Below are 18,682 nucleotides of genomic sequence, written 5' to 3'. Positions count from 1 at the left end.
TCCTGCTAACGTGGTGAAAAGTACCAAGAATTTATAATGGATGGATGAGGTGGACTGCCTCTGAGCCCACACAGCAATCAGAGCATCACAGAGAGAGAGGCCACAAGACATTGGACACTGATGTCATGCAAGAGGAAACAAATCTAACGTGAGCCACATCGAGCCTCTGGGTCTAACTTCTAGCTGACAGGAAACACAGGGGCCAGAGGAACTTCTTACATGGTACCAAGTGGGTGCTGTCAGTGAAATCCAGATGGTGGAAAACAGGACACATTACCTCATTTCTTCAAAAAGTAATCATCAAGAAGAAAAAAAGAGGGAGAACTTACCATTTAAAAGAGACTGAAAACACAGGTTAGTGAAATGCCAATGTAGATCTTGTTTAGATCTTGATTTCAATAAAGCAACTCCTCCCCCACCAAATCCTATGAGATAACTGGGGAAATTTAAACACTTCTGGGCTCTTCAGGAAATATTGTTAACTGTTTAGATGTGGCAACGGTCCATGGCTATACTTTTTAAAGTCTTTATCTTTTAGAGCGGCATTCAAGGAATGAGTGAAGGTAAGAGTGATTTAACATCCAGACTTAACTTCCGGATGAACCAGCTGGTCAAGAAAGTGGGTGGAGTAAGGATGGATCAGGATTGGTTATGGGTCAGTGATCGGAGGAACAGAGTGATGAGATATACTATTCTTTCTAACGTGTTTGAAAATTTCCAAAATAAAAAGTGAAAAAATTGGGGCTCACATTCATTAAGCTATTCACCCCAAATCTCTCAGCAGTTTAATGTCAGAGGTGGACTGGGTCTGGGGCGCTATATTCCCATCCACTGTGGCCCCATGCTTTCCTGGATTTTCATCCACCTCCCTCCTGGTGGTGACTGCTGACCTAGCTGACGTCCTTGGTAGGCGATGTAGCGACCGCCGTGCTTCTCATGCTTCTCCCAACTCCCCGCTCTTCTGTTTGCTAACAGAGCACCCTCAAGGGATGAACCCTGAACACAAGCCCAATGACCACCCCCTGTGACTGTGACGGAGGCGGACACCATTCACCAGCTCTCCCTTCCTAAGACTGTCTTTCCCCAACTTCCATGATGATGCAAATACTGAATTTCTTCTGGTTTTGTAACCACGTCATTAACTAATGGCTCATCCTTCTCCTCTTTATCCGAGCCATCACCTCCCGTTCAAGGACCCTCCTCTCAGCATCCAGCTGGCCTCCCTCCTGAGCTCTGTAGTCTCAGCTCTTCAGCTGCCGCCGGACACCCCTAAGCAGAGGTTCCGTCATCACCTCACACCCACTGTTCCCATATTTCCTGAGGCACCGTATTTCCTGCCTGCTCTCCTTTCATGAAACCTCATCTTTCATTGATACGCTTTTCCATCCTCACCAACACGTAAACCCAGGGCCTCCTGTCTCACCTTCGGGCTGGCATTCCCAGCATCTTCTGACTTGTGCAAAGTACCACCGAGCCTCCCCACTGCGGTGCTCGGCCCTCCTGCTTCTTACAAGATGAAATTCTACACTACTTCTCCACCAGCTCCATCTGACCTCACATGACTATTTCAGCCTCATTTCCCCCCATGCAAACTCCACGCTAACCTGCTTACTGACAGCATCCTCCCGCTGAGTTCTGAATCTTCCCGGTCCTTCCTCCAGGGGGTAAGGCGGGTCCTTCCTGATGGAAGCCAGGATCCAGCTGCTGGAAGCCACAGATGGGGACTGCGTTGTCTGGCATTGTCACTGTGTCCCAGAGAAGGGCACGTGGTGGGAACCTGCCTCTGGGCTGGCCATTCCTCGAGGTGTGAGGGTTCACCTCTCCTGCCCATTTTTAAATTATTTATTTATTTATTGAAGTATAGTTGATCTACAATATTGTGTTAATTTCTGCTATACAGCAAAGTGATTCAGTTATACATACATATACACATTCTTTTTAAACTATTCTTTCCCGGGCTTCCCTGGCGGCGCAGTGGTTGAGAGTCCGCCTGCCGATGCAGGGGACACGGGTTCGTGCCCCGGTCCGGGAGGATCCCACATGCCACGGAGCAGCTGGTCCCATGAGCCATGGCCGCTGAGCCTGCGTGCCCGGAGCCTGTGCTCCGCAACGGGAGAAGCCACAGCAGTGAGAGGCCCGCGTACTGCAAAAAAACAAAAAACGATTCTTTTCTATTATGGTTTATCACAGGATACTGTGTATAGTCCTCTGTGCTATACAGCAGGACCTTGTTGTTTATCCTGCCCATTGTAAAATGGAGATAAACCCAACTCAGATGTCCACCCTGGCTGGGTAAACCTGGGGGCACTGTGCTGGGCAGTTGGAGCTCATAACAACTACTGTGTTAACTGCATGTATAGGTTTTTTCTCTCTTGCATGAGAATAGGAGAATTTTAAGGTTGAGGCTGTCTTCCTTCCTCACGCCTCGCAGTCCTCAGCATATAGTTGTGAACAGAAAGTGTCCACTAAGGATTGTTGAGTAAAGTAATCGCCTGTGACCTTCCCCCCCACCACCAGCCTTAAGCCCAGCCCGGTCCTGTCAGTCATGGGCTGTGTGCCCATCGGCAGATTTCTGAGAATTGCCCACTTTCATATGTTCTCCCATTTTTCCCAGTAAGTGTACTTGTATTTCTTGGTTTTAAAAATACTGCCGACTGCGGCATACCTTTGGTTTACATAGGCTGGAACTTTCTAGATGGTGTCCCTCGCTGGCCTAAGTAACTTGGGGTGGGTATGGAGGGGTCACAGGGAGGGCGGGTTGGGTGGTGCAGGAAGATGTGTAGGTCATCACACACAATCACCCCCATTTCCCCAACACAGCTGACTTAAGCTGCCTTTTCCCTTTGCAAATATGCTCTGAAAGGTAATTGCTAAACTTGCTTGGTATGTGTTTTACACATTAAAATTCAAAGCAAAATTTCACTACTCAAAAGATTTTTTTCACTTACAAAACATATTTGTACACTTGCCTTGTATCACCCACTGTTCTATAAGCAGGGAGCACAAGGGTAAACGTGATATATACATTTTTAAAAAATCTTATTAAAGTATAGTTGATTTACAATGTTATGTTAGTTTCAGGTGTACAGCAAAGTGATTCAGTTAGTTATATACATGTGTGTATATACGCTTTTTCAGATTCTTTTCCCATATAGGTTATTACAAGATATTGCATATAGTTCCCTGTGCTGTACAGTAGGTCCTTGTTGGTTATCTAAGTTATATTTAGTAGTGTGTTTCTGTTAATCCCAAACTCCTAATGTATCCCTCCTCCTGGTAAATGTGATGTTATTCCCTGGGAATAACTCGGTCAAGAGACAGACACACCCATGGGATGTGAATTCAGCCCCACGTGTCACCACATTTTCTTGGGCCAGGTGTAATAGATGGGTAAGAACAACATCTTTGGAAGCAGAGTGGACTAATTTCCTAGGGCTGCTGAGACAATGTTCTATGTACCAGATGGCTTAAAGGAGCATCTATGTATCATGTCACAGTCTGGAGGCTGGAAGTGTGAGATCAAGGCTCCTTCCGAGGCTGTGGGTGAGAATCTGCTCCGTGCCTCCCTCCTGGCTTCCCATGGTTTGCCCGCAGTCTCTGGCTTGTAGACCCATCACTCCAGTCTTCGTGGGGTTCTCTCCTTGTGTCTCCATCCCTTTCCACTGTGCCCCCTCTGTGCATGTCTGTCTCTGTGTCCTAATTCCCCGTTTCTAGAAGGACACCAATCTTATGGATCAGGGCTCACCCTAATGACCTCATTTTAACTTATCTTTGTAAAGTCCCAATTCCAAGCAAAGTCCCAATTTCCAAGCAAAGTCACATTCTGCGGTTCTGGTGCTTAGGATTTCAGCATATCTTCTTCCGGGGAACACAGTTCAACCCATAACATGGAGGAAAGAAAAAAAAAAACCCAACTAATTTCAAGTTCTGTACCATGCTGTGTGACCTTGAGCATTTCCTTAACATCTCTGAATCTATTTCATATAGTATACAATCAGGATATCAACATCTCCCTTGTAAGGGTGCTGGGATGACTCACTTAGTCTCACTTAGCTAAAAAGATGGTGCCCTTAGAATCTTGTCTGGCACAGAGTTGAGGTTCAGTAAAAATTAATACTCTTGCTATAAAAGCTACATAATATATATACATATTCACATACTACGTCAGTTCAATTATCTGTCTTAATTTATCTTTATTCAAATTCATAGCTAAGGTGGCAGTATGATTTATTTGAAACAAATTAAATGTGTACGTTTTATTTATCTGTATATCTGTGTATCTATATATCTATGTATCTATATATTGCGGTTTAAGTGGAAAAGCCTCAATTCCAGATTGAGTCAGCTTGACTTCAAAGGCCAGGCCCTGGACCCACCTGGACCCATCTGCTGCCTTAGGAGGACTGGAGGCCGAGCCTGGCCCTGACAGCCCAGGGACTGCATGCGGGTCATTTAGCAGCGTCACACCCCCCCTGGATGCATGGGGTGGGGTGGGGTAAGGATGCAGGGGGTGGGCAGGGCACGTGTGCAGAGTCTTCTTTGTTTCCAAACTGTCAGGACCAATAATAACTTGCTGTTATTTTACTGATTTTGACTTACCGATGCGGCATTGCTAATGGTTTGACCAAATAGTTTTAACACAACTTCCAAGAGACTTTTCACAATCTGTTGTAATTATAAATGCTTTTCTTAAACCCTTGAAATCCTAGTTGTCTGCGAAGGGAGATTTCAAAGGACCGAGAAAAGTACAGTGAAAGAATCAGAGACAGGTGTTTAAATTGTTGGGGAGTTCGAGGTGGTTTTGAAGGATGTATAGGAGTTTTCTAGGCAAAGGAGAGGAGAGGAAGGCTACTCTAGGCAGAGGAGAATCCGTACACCATCTCTTAGTCCTTAGTTTCCTGCTTGTGCCGATGGCACTACCTTCTCTTACTGAATCCTGGTGAGAAGTGAGATGCCTTATCCATCTGGCTTCCTACTGTGTCTACAGTCAGGAACAGCGCCTAGACAGAGCAGTCACTCAATAAAAACATGTGCTGTTGAACCAGTGGCGTTCCCCATGCCAGCAGTGGAAGAACCACTGCTCACCCGCTCAGTTCTCACCCTGTCAGTGTGCGGCCACACCCTTTTCTTCCATTTCTGCTCCCATTCCCACAGCAAGAGTCTCATTTCTGAAACAAGGGCAGCCCTGCAGGTAATCTCGCCACCTCGTGTTAAGTGTTCACTCCATATATCCCTCCACTGCTGTAAACCAGGTTCTCCGGAAGGGCAGTTAGAATGTTTCTTCCTCTGTTCAAAAACCATCGCTGACTCCCCAGTACCTGATGTGCTCAGTACAAGTGCTTCTTGGCTTTTAAGACTTATGCCAATATGACCACTTCACTTTTTCAATTTTGTAGCTTACATCTTATCTCTGTAAGTTCCGTGCTCCAGCAAAACGGAAGTATTTCCTGCTCCCAGAACACGCTGTCTATTTCCTCACCTTTACATCTTTCCTTCATGTGGTTCCCAGGACATGGAAGCACTCTCCATTCCAAGTACACCTGATGAAATCTACCCCCTACTGAGGCCCAGTCTTGGGCACCACCACCCTCATGAGTCTTCTCTGATCAATCCTTCCTAACACTTTGTGTCTCTCTCGTGATACTTAACATATTCATCTTGGAACATTACTTTCTGTACCTGTGATTCTAGCTGAGATCCTTCAGTAGAGTGGACATGCTAGGTATCTGTGGGATTGAACTAAGCACCAGTTATGTACAATGCCCTCTGCTAGGTGCAGGGGATACTGCCAGGGTGACCTTCTGAGGATGATACAAGAGAAAGTATTGGGACTTATTTTGTAAATCCAGAAGTAGTATGCACATTTGAGGTACTATAAAGATGATGATGAAGATGAAGATGGTGGTGATGTTAATGTTGGTGGTGGTGATGATGATGATGGTGGTGGTGAGGATGGTGGTGATGGGGGTGCTGATGGGGGTGCTGATGGTGGTGATGATGAAGATGAAGATGGTGGTGATGGTGGTGCTGATGGGGGTGATGACGGTGGTGGTGAAGATTGTGATAATGGTGGTGATAAAGGGGGTGATGATGGTGTATGCACAGGACATTTGCATTTCCCCCTCCAGATCTACTCTCTAACTTTATCATCCTGTTCTGTCCCATGGGAGGCCGACCTTATAGACTGTTCAGCCAGCCTCCTTGTCCTTTGGCTTTCTGTTGGTTTCACCCAGTAGAAATATCAATGAAAAATCAAAGTGAGAGGAGAGAGAGCTTGGGTGTTTTTTCCCCCAGCTCTCTCTCTTTGCTGGGCCTCCATTGACAGTAGCTGCATTCTGAAAGTCTCAATCCCTCCCAGCTGATCTGTCCTCTATAGTTAGATGTCCTACCAGCTTCCAGTAACTGGTCCCCATGTTGTCCCTTCAGGACTAGGATGGTAATACTACACCCACCACGTGGTTGTCAGTCCTAGGGTGTCACTAATAAGTCCTAGGGTCACTAATAAGTTCCCTCATCCTTGCCGTAACCGCCTTTTCAAAACTCTCCACAATTTCCTTTTTTCAGTGTGACATCTGCATTTCTTACCAAGACCCTGATGGACACAATAGTGATGGTGGTTGTGGTGACAGTGCTTGTGGTGATTTTTCTCTCAGCTGGTAGTCAGGGGATCCATATGTGTAACCATGCAGAGAAGCCAGAGAATCATGGTAGAGGCTAGCAAGATGCTCACCGTGTTAGCTACCTACAGCTGTGTGACAAGTCACCCCCAAACTTAGTAGCTTTAAACAGTAACGAAAAGGTACTATTTCTCATTGTTTTTGCAGGTCAGTAATTCAGCAAGGGAGAGTGGATGGCTCGTTCACTGACTGGTCTAGCAGTTGATTCCAGCTGGTGACTCGGGAACTGTTCAGCTGGAACGTACACATGGGGCCTCTCCATGTGACCTGGGCTTCCTCCCAACATGGCGACTAGAGTCCAAGGTGAGCCCCAGAGACACAGAGAGTGAATCAAGCCAAAGCTGTGTTGCCTTTATCACCTGGTCTTGGAAATCACTCATGGTCACTTGTCACTAGCATGTCCACCATGTTAGTTATAAAGGTCCACCCAGGTTCTAGGGGAGGGAAAGAGGCTTCACCTCTCAGTGGAGGAGTGTGGACATCTACGATTGATTGTTGATTGTGTGAAGCGGACTAAAGTGATGTAAGTTACTGGATTCACTCATATATCTCCCCGCACCCCTCCCTCCCTCCTCCTTCCCCAGCAGGGCACCTGTGTGTGATACATGGTGGAGATGACGATGACACCAACCTCAGGGAGCCTGGATCCCTGAGTCACCACCTGGAGGAGAACCATCTAGTCCATAATGACTTTGTAAGCATGAGAATTACACTTTCAGTGTGTTAATCCTCTCAGAGTTGGCAGTTGCTGTAAGGGTTTTATTCATATCCCCAAACTTGGAGCCAATGTCCCCCTCTTCTCCTATTAACAGTACATGTATCAGGACCACAAACGCATGATGAAAGCAAAGGGCTGGGGTTCATTTCTTTTTCCTCCTTATAACCTATGTGCCTCCCCGCCCCAAGGAGCAGCAATACAATGACTGAGAGAAGTAGAAGGAGGACCTCGTGGGACTGCCTGGGTCACTGACCAGCAGGACCACTGATGCAGCCAAAAATGTCTCGGCCAAGCCAAACAGTGGAAAAGGGAAAATGTTAATATGAAAGCTGTAAATATTCAGTCCTTTTTTGAAGGATTTAGGGGAAAATGGAGACTGTTGTGTTGGAAATGATTGACAGGAGTGTATCTGCAGAGGCCTCCCTACACCACCCAAGACATTGTCTGAAGGAGACAGCATGCCTGATGTCTGTCCCAATAAAAAGCCTGAGAAAAGCATCTGTCAAGTGATATTTAGAACTGACATTTTCATAAGGATTCAGTCTATGGAGGGTTTTGGCAGGGCTCGGAAAATCACATTTCTCATCCTTCCTCCCCCCACCTTCTGCAATTAACCAAGCTCACAGTGTTAAACGTACATTCAAAATGACTTGCGTTAGGGACTACATTTTTATTTATTTATAAATTAATTAATTAATTTTATTTTAGCTGCATTGGGTCCTTGTTGCTGTGTGTGGGCTTTCTCTAGTTGCGGTGAGCGGGGGCTACTCTTCGTTGTGGTGCACGGGCTTCTCACTGCAGTGGCTTCTCTTGTTACGGAGCACGGGCTCTAGGCACGCGGGCTTCAGTAGTTGTGGCACATGGGCTCAGTAGTTGTGGCTTGTGGGCTCTAGAGCGCAGGCTCAGTAGTTGTGGCGCACGGGCTTAATGGCTCCACGGCATGTGGGATCTTCTCGGACCAGGGCTCAAACCCACGTCCGCTGCATTGGCAAGTGGATTCTTAACCACTGCACCACGAGGGAAGTCCCGGGACTACATTTTTAAAAGCTTTTTCTTTGGCCTGGCCTACCCTGCCGCTAAAAGCTTTTTATTAATAATTTTGACAGTAATAATCATTCCAATTGTAATAATAATAATAATGCAAATAATTTCAAGAATTGTTTCTTTCTTAAACCATTTAAGTTGCACACATCATGACTCTTCACTCCTAAATATTTCAGTGTGTATTTTCTATGAAATGGGATCTTTTTTGCATAACCATAGCACAGTTGTCGACCTCAGTAAATTTAACATTGACAATATTTTTCTCTAATCTACCAATAGTGTTCTGATTTTATCAATAATTTGACTCAAGATTGTAGGGTTTGGCTTTTTTTTCCCTTAGCACAAGATGTCATGTGTCTGTGCTCTCCTTTTTCTGAAATATTTCTTCAACTTTTTTTTATACTTTATGATATTGACAGCTTTGACAGTTCCTTATTTTCATTTTCCCTTGTTTCCTCATAATTAGATTCAGGCTGTGCTCAGCTGCCGGGTACCCACAGGTGATGCCATATTCTGCCCAGGGCATCCCTTCAGGCACACAGTGGTCCATCTCCCCTTGTTGGTATTGATTTTAATCACAAAGGGTAATGACTTCCATGAAACTCTTCAAAAGGAAGAGGCCTCTGAAGGTATAATTTCCTGGAATCTATTTTCTAAGTATAAGTCTGTGGACTTTCTAAGAATGAAACATGGGGTGTGAATGTTTTCTTGGTGGAAGGAAGCCAGGCAGATACATCCTAGCGCAGCAACTGTGCTTTCGTGCAGCTGGATTAGGGGGCGAGGCTGGGTCTCCATGCCCGCAGGGAGAGAAGACCGGGTCAGGACACGTGCACAGGCAATGTCCGCTGATGCTGGGGTCTCAGATGTCGAGGGAGGCCTTCCATCTGGCTCTAAGCTTTGGGAAATGGAAGCCCACATCCTGTGTTTATTCTCCATCAATTTGGAAATTCCTGAAGGAGGATGCTGGCCAGTAGCCATCCACATAGATGGACGTCCCTGCTCTCTCACCAGGCGCACTGTCCTGATATTTCCACGTTCTGCTCGGGAGAGAAATAGGAGGGATGCTCACCCCACTTCCAGGGCCACTGATTGGAGAGGGGTGACTAACATAGTCTCAAGTCAGAAAAGGTCTGGATAAACTGGCCTTCACGAGGTTAAATATAAAGTGTACATTATATAATCACAAAATGACCTACTGTGTTTCCTTGGTTCTAAGAGGCTGGCCTCTACCTTCTATTGTTTGTGAACTTTAAATGCCTCCTAAAATCTGTGACGAAGGCAACAAATTATTTAACAGGTAAAGTAGTTGCCGATATAAGATCTACCTGGGTGCAGATAAAGGTTCAACTCATTGTCACTGGCTTCTCCTCCACCACTGGTTACACTGAACAGGAATGCATTTTTTTAAATCGAGGTACCATTTACCTACACTAAAGTGCATCCTTCTTATTGTACAGTTCCCGGAGTTTTGACAAATGCATACCGTCACGTAACCAACACCAAAATCAAGATACAGGGCAGTTCCACAAAAAAAGTCCCCTTGTGCCTCCTTGTAGCCAAACCCTTCCCTCCTGGCCCCTGGCGTCACTGATCTGTTCTCTATCCTTAGAGTTTTGCCTTTACCAGAATATCATAGAGATGGAATTAGATCTGTGTAGCCTTTCTGTGTCTGGCTTCTTCTGCTCCTTGAGTGCCTTTGAAATGAATCCTCTTTGTCACAAGTGTTAGTCGTCAGTTCCTTTCTCCAGCTGAGTGGTACCCATGGCAGGGATGCCCCAGAGCATGTTTACCTAGTCATCATTTAAAGGATATTGGTGTTGTTTTCAGTTGGGGCTATTATGAATAAAGCCATTATAAACATTCATGTCCAGGTTTTTGTGTGGACATAAGTGTTCATTTCTCGTGGGTAAATAGTTAGGAGTAAGATTTCTGGGTCATATGGTAAGTGTATGTTTAACATTTTAGGAAGCTGCCTAACTGTTTCCCAAAGTTGTTTTATCAGTTCGCACAGCAATGCATGTGTGTCCCATATCCTGGTACTGTCAGCATTTTGTAGAAATTCTAATATAGGCATATTGGTATCTTATGGTGGTTTAAATGTGCATTTCCCTAATGACAAACGATGATGAATATCTTTCGATATGATGATTTGACCATATAACTTCCTTGGCAAAGTATTTGGTCAAATTTTTAAAATTGCACTATTTTCTTTTTCTTGAATTTTCTTTTCTACATATTCTGGGCAAGTCCTTTATCTGATATGTATTTTGCAAACATTGTCCCATAGTCTGGGACTTGTCTTTCTGTTTTCTTAACAGTGTCTTTTTAAGAATAGTTTTTTTTATTTTGGTGAAGTCCAATTTATCGTTTTTTCTCTCATGTGTTTTTGACGTTGTATTTAAGAAATATTTGTCTAACTCAAGATCCCAAAGATTTTCTGACTTGTTTTCTTCTGGAAGCATTATAATCTTACATTTAGGTCTATCATCCACTTTGAGTTTATTTTTCTATATGGCATGAAGTAGGGATTAACGCTGTGTACATTTACAATGTGAGTTTTTTATTTGTCTTCCTGCAAAGATGATACTAAGTCAAGGATATATTTCACAAATGATAAAGTCTTCAGCTGAGAGAAGTGGAAGAGATGCCAGACTTGTGCAACCTGGCTTAGTTTTTGTGAGAAAGATCTAGAAGCTAAGGTGGGCGACATGTTCACTGAATATGACAGTGTGCCTCAGCTGTTGAATAGGTTGAAATCGTGGCATCCATATCAAAGGAGGTACTAATCCTACTGTTTTCCATAATAGACAAGCAATGCTTGGATTGCTGTTAAATTTTTATGTGATTTTTTTAAAAGGGAGATACTGACAAAAGAAAGCAGTATGACAATGATCTTGGTGTATTTGGCCCGGGATGCGGGTAGGAAGGAGGGAGGTGGGGGACTGAACAGCATTTCTGAGGAGCAGAAAAGAGTCTTCATTCTCTGGAAATGCAGCCCAAGGTTAAGACCTCAAACTCTGACGTCAGCCAAACTAGTTTAAAATCTCAGTCCTGTATCACTGTAGCTGTGGGTCTTTAAGTGACTAGCTTAACCTCTCTGATTTTTTGTTTCCACATCAATAAACTGTAGATAAGAAAACTACCTATCTCATAGCTTCTATTGTGAGCAATTCAAATAAGATAATCCGTGCCAAATACCTAGCTCGATGGCCGGTGTTTTGTAGGTTCTCAAAAAAGGTTAGCTGTTTTTCTTGCTATTCATTATTTACCCCCTCAAGTTTCATTCAGGTATCAGGCATCGGGGGTATCCAAATGGGATAAAATTCCTGCAGAGGCTTGGCCTAGTAACATTGGGAATTGGACCAAGGCAGACAGGCTCCCAGAGATTGACTTAGTTGTTTGCATGGGCGTTTTTGGTGTGTGCGTGTATGTGTGTGTGTGTGTACAGTGTGAGATAGGCTTGAGGATGTGTACGTTTCCCATGGTGCGAGTTTTGTCTTCCTGAAGAGATAATATTAAGCCCAGGATGCATCATACAAATGCTGGGATATTCACTTCAAAGGAGTATGATAAATAAAAGTCTTCTGAGACACCCAAGCCAGCCTGGGGGCCAGAGTTCCACCTTGGCTTTCCAGAGGGCCGAGCCTTGCACTCAGACCGGAAGGAATCAGCCCGGGGAGGGCTGGGGGAGGACACAGAAGGTGGTCCACACCGGGCAGTTAGCCAGTGTCCTAGAGCCTGGTGGCAAAGAGCATGGGTCTTGGAGCTACCGACACCTGGTTTTGGACAAATCAGTTTCTGGAAAAGTGACTTACCCTCTTTAAACCCCGGTTGCCTCGCTTGGGAGGCATGAATAATTTCTCCATCTCAGGTGGATGTAAGGAGGAAGAGAGACACTTGTGCAGCCCCTGGTGAGCACCCAACGGTTTATGTTGTTTTTGTAATTTTCCTGATAACTCAAGCAAGCCAGTTAGTCTGGGGCAGAGGGTGAAGGAGGAGGCTTGAGGGGCAGGGGGACGGGTGAGAAAGGGGCTGGGATCGCGTGATGAGGAATGTGGATGTTATCTTGAAGGTAATGGTTAACCAGGGAAGGGGCTTAAGCAAAGAGTGCAGAATTTTAGAAAAAGCACCCGGACACATGGCAGGACGACAAATCGTAGGAAGTCCGACAGGGGCAAGAAGAGTAGTTAGGTGACGTGGAGAAGTCCAGGCAAGAAACAAAGGCTGCAGAGCCTAGGCGATGGCATAGGGGATGGAGAGGAGGGGCAGACACGGGGAACACTCAGGAGGCAGCACAGAGGCTGGGCTGGGGTGAGACGGGAGCGGCAGGTGGAGATGCGGGCGTTGGGGGCTGTCCCACTCGGGCGACGGGGCGGACGGGTTTGGAGGGAGAGAAAATGAGTTCACATTCATCCTGATGTGGCCGCGGATCATGGAGTGCAGATGTCCTGTGTGCAGTTCACATGTAGACCTAGAGCTGCAAGGAAGGGTCCTCCCTGGAGATGCCCATCAGGCAGATGTCAACAAATAGATCGATGGAACTCCAGTGGGGACAAAATTGCTCAGAGACAGACTGGTTAGGAGATGCCAGATAACCTGCGTGTCCAGGCCTATTCTGCTGGTTGACCTTGGGCACGTTACTCAACCACTCTGAGCACCACCCAGTTTCGTCATCCGTAGAGGGAGAGTCAGAGTCCTTGTGGCCTTATTCAGGGATGAAATGGGTACAGACATGCCGAGGGCTCAGAGCAGGTAGGGCAAGCGCTCCAGAACCTTCCTTGCTGCCAAGAAGGGCAGAGGGCTGAGGGGAGGGGCTGGGAGCAGCCCCAGGTGAGGAAAGAAGAGCTGAGGAAGGGTCTTCAGAAGGGAGGGAGTCTTCAGAACACAGGGTTGGAGGATCCAAGTGAGGGGCCTCTGAAGGAGGGTCCTGGACCATTTCACGAGATCCGGGGAGGAACCGAGGAGGGTCCCCCAGGTGAGACAACCAGGAGGTTGTCGGCATCGTTGGTGGGTGGGAGGCTGCCATGGGAAAGAAAGCAGAAGGAGCAGAGTGAGATGAACGCTTAGCTAGAAGAGAAACAGAAGCAGCTCTCTGTCCTGAGAACAGTTAAAGCAGTTGTACAGGGAGAAACCCTTCAGCTCACGTGATACAATACATCCCGGGGAGTCGTGTGCTCATTGTACAGCTGGGCAAAGCAAACTGAGTCTCAGAGAGGTTGGAAGACTTGCTCAAGGTCACACAGCTGGTGAGAATGGAGTCTGATTTCAGACGGACTTGGCCTTAAATTCTAAAGCCAAGAGGTGAAGGTAGACAGGAGGAGACATGGGCTCAAAATTAGAAAGAATGTTTTAGCAATCACGAACACCTGATGATGGACTAAACAAAAATAAGGAGGCCCCTGTCCTGGGAATGTGCCCTCGTAGCCCAGACAAGCAGCCTCCAGGAGGAACCATCATTTCACCTTGTGTACACAGGTTTACATAGTGGATAGCGAGTTTCTTGAAGTTTTATTTATTTTTGAATCTCCTGATTTACTACAGTGCCCGTGATATCGTGGGAATTTAAGAAGGTGTGCTGGCTGGCTGGCCTTCGAGGGGATCTTTGTACTAAGGAATTAGACACGTTATCTGTGCTCTAAGGCCCTTCCCTGGTCTGAGTCTGAAATCTCTGAGCCACAGCTCTGAAATCTCCAATGGGGGGAGTGAGCTCTGAGCATCAGGGGCTGAAAAGAAGCCGAGCAGATACCAGCATGCCAAGAAGGAGCAGGGTGGGGACCCAGGCCAGGAGTCAGTTCGTCAGGGACCAGAACCAGGCCTGGACCCAGGAAACAGAGATCCGGCGCACAAAGGGCTTCTAGAAACATTAACCTCTAACAGCAGGTGCCGAGAGAGAACTGAGGTCCAGGACACGGGGTGGTGGACACGAGCCAGTCAGGTCCTCAGGCCCTGCTTTGTGGGGCGAGCTGGCCAGGATCTTGCGCTCCAAGAGGCTGGGCCATGTGGGCAGTTACCCATGAATCCTGAGTGAGCCGGAAAGTTGGTCTCCTGGGGACGCTGGGAAGGAAGTGAAAAGGGCATCCTCGGTAGTCCTGAGCCTTCCTTCTCTGACTGGGCGACGTAAGACAGGAGTGACATTGAGAATCCTTGCAGAGATGCTTTGGAAATGAAGGGCCAACCACAGGGCACTTCATATACTTTACGGGACTCAGTGCTCAAAGCAAAGCAGCCGTGTTTGTGATACTGAAGCCCAGAGAGGGCGAGCACCTAGTCTAGGCCACACAGCTAGGAAACAGGGAACTTGGAGGGAAGCCCAGACTCCCAGGGTTAGGAAAAGAGGAGCGAGCTTCTCAGGTCAAAAAACTTCTCAGTCATTCTTTTCTTCTCGAAGATACCAAGACCAGAGAGAAGACATTGATGGAGAATCCAGGCAGGCTTTTTAGAGCCGGGGAACTCATTTGGGGGGAAGAAAGATTTTGTCTGTTGGATCGTGATCCTTGATTCCGGATGCAGGGCTCACCCCGCCGTGCCTCTGGGTGCATGGAGACCTTGAGGGGCACAGGCTTGAGCGCAGTGCGGTGTGAGGACAGAATGCACGCAGTGCACGCGGTCATGCCCTTGTCGTGTTCTTCGTAGAGAATGCTGTGGGGAACCCATCATGTGAGGGTACAGCAGGCGCTTGGGAGCTGGACCCCAGTCCTGCAGGCTGCACGCCCCTCTGGTTCGCTTTCCCAGCATCAGGCCTGGAGCGTGACCTCCAGTCCCTGGGAAGTGCTTTGTTCTTCACTCCCTGCCCCACCGTCTTTGTTCCTGGTGGAGCTAATTTGGCCCAGGGGTGGCTAATTAGCCCCAAAGGTGAGGAGAACAATGGCAGAAGTCCTGGACTTTTCCTCAGCTGGTGTCTCAGCTTTTTTACGAGGTGGGGAAGGGGGACAGGGGATCCTGACTTCTTAGACCCTCTTCCAAGCTCTGTCCTTGGTCACGTGAGATGCTGAGTTCTCTCTTTTTAAACTCACCCGCCAGCACTATGACAGCCTCACGATATCCACGGTTGGCCCTGTCGCCACCGGGACCCGATTGTGAGAAAGCTGGAGTTTTTTCCTTTCTCTTGGGAGGTAGACTACTGCTTCGCTCTGTAACGGAGGAAAAGGCAAGGGGGCCACTCAAGTATACCAGATGCCCCGAGGCAACATTCTCCCAGAACGGCCCCCAGAGCTGGCATGCTGCGGCCCTGGCTTGCCCAAGCTCAGAACATGCACTCGTGTTGTCACGTTTCCAAGCTTTGTGCTGCACTTACACAGACCATCCATCTGTGAAGAGGGCCATTGTGGTCTCTACAGACTGGGGCCCAAATCTACCTCTGAAGGTCATCCAGGCCCGTTTGATTGTGGGCTCTTGATCATAGGAAAGGCAATTTTTAGACTTCTCTATTTTTAGTGTTAAGTATCTTATTTTTACCTCAGGGTTCAGAAAGGGGAAGAAATTCATTGGACTTCCCAGGGGGTAACTAGGACCCTGATGCCTTACAGCTTTCAGCAGGAACCCAGATAGTCTTGGTCAATGGGCACCCACAGATATGCAGAATGGGGGGCAGAGACCTTGGCAAAACGACACGGGAGTAAATCTGTCTGGTGTCCTCCCCCCGCCCCTCCATCCTCCCTGCCTCAAATCTCTAGAGTCTTTCTGGAGCCTGGTTTCTGGTTTCTCCTTATTAACTGAGTGACCAGAGACCATACACCACTACTCTTAAAAGGTTACACACTGTAGTGGTTGAGATGGATGTAGTGTGCGGTCACACAGAGGGTCGGGATCCGCTTACCACTCACTAGTGACAAGATGCTCGGCCCCATCCTGTGATTTTTTTTTTTTTTTTGCGGTACGCGGGCCTCTCACTGTTGTGACCTCTCCTGTTGCGGAGCACAGGCTCCGGACGTGCAGGCTCAGCGGCCATGGCTCACGGGCCCAGCCGCTCCATGGCACGAACCCGCATCCCCCGCATCAGCAGGTGGACTCCCAACCACTGCGCCACCAGGGAAGCCCCTGTGATTTTTTTTTTTTTGTGCTTCATTTTTCTCATCTGTAAATGGGGACAATAGAACCTAATTCACAAGGTTGTTCTGAGGATTAAATGAGTTCCTGTGTGTAAAATCCTAAAAACAATGAATTATCATTATTTTTGCTTTCCAGAAATAGATGGCTAGTGGTGTCATTCCAAGACCGTTGGTCCCTGAGAGTGAAAAATATGGACAGTGGCTTTCTGGATCCTTCCTAGTCTAGGATCATTTCAAGGTGTTAAGCACGACAGTCAGCCACTGATAACTCTTCCGTTTTTGTGTTTCTCTTTTTTTTTTCCTTTTCCCACTGGCATGCTTTCTAGATATTTTGTTTCTCTCTAAGATGATAATCAGCTGATATTACTGACTAATCAATTTTAAAGGAATTTTTAAACAGAGTAAGTATAACCAATGCTTAACCAACAGGAACGATATAAATATAAACCAATAGGAACAATACAACAATGTATCTCTCTATGTGGCACGAAGTCTCTAAGACCCAGTGCCTCCACTTCCTGGATCCACGGCCTCGTGTCATCCCCTCGCCTTGAGTAACTTGCTTCTGACAAATAGAATATGAGCACAGTGAGGGGGCATCTCTTCCATGATTAAGTTACGATAGATTGTGACCCCATCTCGCTGGCAGTCTTGCCGCTTTAATGGAACCAGCTGCCATCTGTGTTGGGGAGGCCCCAGGGTGAAGAAACAAGGGTGACCCAGTCAACAGCCAGAGAGGAACTGAGCCCTCAGGAAACCCAGTCCTACAGACAACCAGTCTGAGTGTGGAAGACATCCTTTTCCAGTCGAGCTCCTGGATGAGACCCCATCCTGGCCACATCTCAACTGAAGCCCAGACTCCAGCTAAACCTTCCTGGTTTCCTACCAACAGAGACTGTGAGACAATAATGTGTTGATTAAGCCACTGAGTTTGGGGTAAACTGAACAGCAGGAGGAAACTTGTTGCACACACTGGGTTATCTGAATTCTTGCCTTGCCTCGTTTCTGAGTGGTTACGTAACTCCTGCCAGCTCACACAGCCAGGAAGTTGTAAACCTGGCCCTTGAACCCACATCCTAGCTGTTTCTCAGTAGAGCCTGCAGGATGTAGTGGCCTGGACTATCTCCTGAGATTTCCTTTATGCATTTTAGCTTCAGTTTTTACAATGATTCTCTTGCTTTCATCATCTGAGGTAGGGAAAGAATCAATGCTCACTGGCCCCCAGCCCTGCCAGGGACTCTGAACACATTGTCACACCTGGTCCCCCTAGCTTGGTTATGTGGGCACCGTCGTACTCAATGTACTGGCTTCCCCAAAGTGGGTTTTGAAGACATTGACCCCTCAAAGTGCTCTGTGGAAAGTGTCCCATGGCCACAATGTTTGGGCAACACCAAGTCCCTCTCTTGGTGACTCACTATGCATGTGAGTCCAGTAAAGTCCGGAAGAGTCACAGCGAGGACCGCTGCCTAATGTTCTGTACCGTGTATCCTAACCCTAAAGACTCTCACCCGGCTCACCTCCCAAGGAACATTCCACAAGGCACGCTTTTGGGGATGCTGGCTTACAGGCAATTTTCACACTTGTATTTTTTTTTTTGGCTATGTCTAACAAAAAACTTTGTAATGACAGCATAACATTTTCCATTTTACATATGAGAAAACCGAGATTCAGGGAGTAGTCAAATCATCACAGATCATGTCTGTCATCAGGCTGGTGGCCACTCTGCAATATTTGCTGTGGTTACCCTACCCTCCGTCCCTCCGTCCCTCCCTCACTCCTTCCTTTCTTTGCTAAATTTCTCCTACGGCTCCACCATGTCACGTTCTCTTCCCATTTTCACACTGTTCCTCATCCTATCCCCCCATTTCCAAATCCTCAGCGCCTATCTTGTCCCCGAACGTCGGGATTTGGCAAACTTCCAGAACATCTAGAAAGGTGCCCTTGCCTCCCTGCCCACCCCCAACAAGCTGAGGCCTCCTGACAATTGTCACTGCATGGGGTGGGAGGGCGTGGGAGAGGTCAGGACCCCAGGCTCTGGAGCCAGAGTGCCTTTGCTTGCTTCTCTGTGCCTCAGTTTCCTTCTCTATAAAATGCATATAAAAATAGTATCCATGTCATAGAGCTGTGGTGGGCTTAAAGGAGCTTCTCCAGGGAAAGCCCATAGCATAGAGCTTGGCAAGTAGTGAGGCCCGGCA

The 18,682-nt window shown here is 47.1% G+C and overlaps 1 protein-coding gene across 4 annotated transcripts in view; it reads left to right on the top strand.

The window, feature by feature from the left end:
• FOXA2 (forkhead box A2) overlaps window positions 1-18,682 on the top strand; it is a gene marked incomplete at its 5' end in the record, with an annotated part of 62,446 nt that overhangs the window by 31,205 nt on the left and 12,559 nt on the right. For 3 of the 4 annotated variants that reach the window (XR_014326829.1, XR_014326830.1, XR_014326831.1), the window contains one exon: window positions 6,825-7,371. Of the gene's footprint in view, window positions 1-4,315; window positions 4,496-6,824; window positions 7,372-18,682 lie in introns of those variants that run through there. The other variant, XR_014326832.1, reaches the window with a different exon arrangement.

Source organism: Leucopleurus acutus (genome assembly GCF_964270905.1).
Source record: "Leucopleurus acutus genome assembly, chromosome: 16".
NCBI lineage: Eukaryota > Metazoa > Chordata > Mammalia > Artiodactyla > Delphinidae > Leucopleurus > Leucopleurus acutus.
Note: the sequence above shows the minus strand (reverse complement) of the source record. Positions and strands in the feature narration are given on the sequence as shown.